We start from the raw sequence: 2,737 nt of genomic DNA on the forward strand, positions 1-2,737 counted from the left end.
TGCAGGTGAGTAGAATAAGATCCTACAGCCTCGGTTCCATGAGCACCCGAGGCATATTTACATAGGAAATTGCCTTCAGTACTAACAATGACCGCAGAGAACATGGCGGCAAGTCCTAAACTTGCATTAAACTTGGAGACCTGGAGACTTGAGGGGCTACTAATAATAATCTGGAGCCCGAAGCAGAGCAACCGGCGGAGGAAGCAGCTTTTGGTCTCGTCCAACGGTGGCCATGGCTGTACTCTCTCTCGCCGCGTGCGTCGCCTTCCTCCATCTCCTCCTTCTCTTCTCTTCGTCTTCCTCTCTCCGGTTAGCCCCCAAAGCGGCGGAGAGCTCGGACTCGGCGCGCCATGGCAGTGGCAGGACAGCCTACCACTTCCAGCCCGCCAAGAACTGGCAGAACGGTAGGAATTGACGCTTTTTAATTTGCCGCATTGTTGCTAGACCCAATCTTGGGAGGAATGGATTTGGCTAATCTGATCACTGTGTGTGTCTGATCGTGGTGGAATTGCTGCTGCTTCGGGATGGTGCCGAGCAGATCCGAATGGTACGCTCTGCTTCCTTCCTTCTCTGCATTCTGCTGAGTTACTAGAGATCAGACGCCAATGGAACTGACGGTTGTTTTCTTTGTTACACCGGCAGGGCCAATGTACCATAACGGCATGTACCACTTGTTCTACCAGTACAACCCACACGGCGCCACCTGGGGCGTCGGCAACCTCTCCTGGGGCCACTCCGTCTCCGGCGACCTCGTGAACTGGGCTTCCCTCGACGCTGCCATCGAGCCCACCTCGCCGTTCGACGCCAACGGCTGCTGGTCGGGCTCCGCCACCATCCTCCCCGGCGGCGTCCCGGCCATCCTCTACACCGGCATCAGCGCCGACGGCGAGCAGGTCCAGAACGTGGCCTTCCCCAAGAATGCCTCGGACCCGCTCCTCCGCGAGTGGGTGAAGCCGAGCTACAACCCCGTCATCCCGCTCCCCGCTGACGTTCCTGGGGATTTCTTCCGCGACCCTTCCACGGCGTGGCTCGGCCGCGACGGTCTGTGGCGCCTCGCCGTATCGGCCAAGGTCGGTAACGCCGTGGGGTCTACGCTCATTACCGAAGCAACGACTTCCGGCTGTGGGAGCGGAACGTCGCCCCGCTGCAAGAGTCACGCGCCGCCGGCATGGTGGAGTGCCCGGACCTGTTCCCGGTGGCGGAGCCCGGCGCGGAGGAGGGGCTCGACCACGCGCCGAGGACCGGCACCGGGGTGAGGCACGTGCTGAAGCTGAGCGCGACGGACACGTTCCAGGACTACTACGCGGTCGGGCGTTACAACGACACGACGGACACCTTTGAACCCGAGGACGACGGCGACGACTGCCAGAGCTGGCGCCGCCTCGACTACGGCCACGTGTACGCGTCCAAGTCCTTCTTCGACGCGCGCAAGAACCGGCGCGTGCTCTGGGCGTGGGCCAACGAGACCGACAGCCAGGCCGACGACGTCGCCAAGGGTTGGTCCGGCGTCCAGGTCCGTCGCCACCGCCACCACCCAACTAATTTTTGATCAACTATCATGCTGATATGTTATCTCCTACGCTGCAGATCTTCCCACGGAAGGTTTGGCTGGACAACGACGGGAAGCAGCTGAGGCAATGGCCAATCGAGGAGATCGAGACGCTGAGAAGCAGAAAGGTCGGGTTGCTGGGAACGGTGGTGAACTCCGGCGGCGTGAACGAGATCGTCGGCGTCGCGGGCACGCAGGCGGACGTGGAGGTGGTCTTTGAGATCCCGGCCCTGGAGGGAGCCGAGAGCTTCGAGCCCAACTGGCTGCTGGACCCGCAGAGGCTGTGCGGGGAGAAGGGCGCGTCCGTGCCCGGCGGGATCGGCCCGTTCGGGCTGCTCGTCATGGCCTCCGACGACCTGCAGGAGCACACCGCCGTCTTCTTCAGGGTGTTCAGGCACCATGACAAGTACAGAGTGCTCATGTGCACCGACCTGAGCAGGTCAACTACGAGAGCCGGGGTGTACAAGCCGCCGTACGGGGCTTTCGTGGACATGGACATCGAGGCGCACGGCGGGATCGTCTCGCTCAGAACACTGGTAAGTTCATCGCCGCCGTGGCCGCAGCCTGAATCTTTTGCTCTGGTTCAGATACCACCGACTGTAAATCGAGTACTTATTACAACTTGTGATCTCGACGAACAGGTTGACCACTCGGTGGTGGAGAGCTTCGGCGGCGGAGGCCGGACGTGCATCACGGCGAGGGTGTACCCGGAGCACGCCGAGAACGGCAACAGCCACCTGTACGTGTTCAACAACGGGACTGGTGCGGTGAAGGTGGCCAAGCTCGAGGCGTACGAGCTGGCGACGGCGACCGTGAACGTTGGGGACGACGGGTTGATTCAGCCGAGCTCCATGCGCAGAGGTGAAGCGTACAAGGTGTGGGGACTGGTTTTGTTCGTGCCATGGCCCTCATGTCAAATTTCGGCTGGCTTAGGTCCCTTACAATGCAAGGTGCTTAGAGAAATAAACCAAGTTTTTATTTAAGCATCAGTGCTTATTTATAGAGGGTAGCCGCTTAAGTAAGCGTCTGTCCTGTAGAAATAAGTACCGGTGCTTAAGAAAACTCGGTTTATTTTACTAATCATCTCTCTAAACACCTCCCATTATACAAGGCTTTAGAGCATTTACCGGAGCCTCAAACCGGTCTTAAACTCCACGAAGGCCGCCCGGTCACTCAATTGTAAAAAAA

General features: G+C 59.4%; 1 pseudogene; it reads left to right on the forward strand.

Annotated features, from left to right (window-relative positions):
• The first annotated feature begins 232 nt into the window (after positions 1 to 232).
• Positions 233 to 2,532, forward strand: LOC123055999 (beta-fructofuranosidase, insoluble isoenzyme 7-like; annotated as a pseudogene).
• Positions 2,533 to 2,737: the final 205 nt, after the last annotated feature.

The sequence above is a fragment of the Triticum aestivum genome, chromosome 2D, assembly GCF_018294505.1.
Source record: "Triticum aestivum cultivar Chinese Spring chromosome 2D, IWGSC CS RefSeq v2.1, whole genome shotgun sequence".
NCBI lineage: Eukaryota > Viridiplantae > Streptophyta > Magnoliopsida > Poales > Poaceae > Triticum > Triticum aestivum.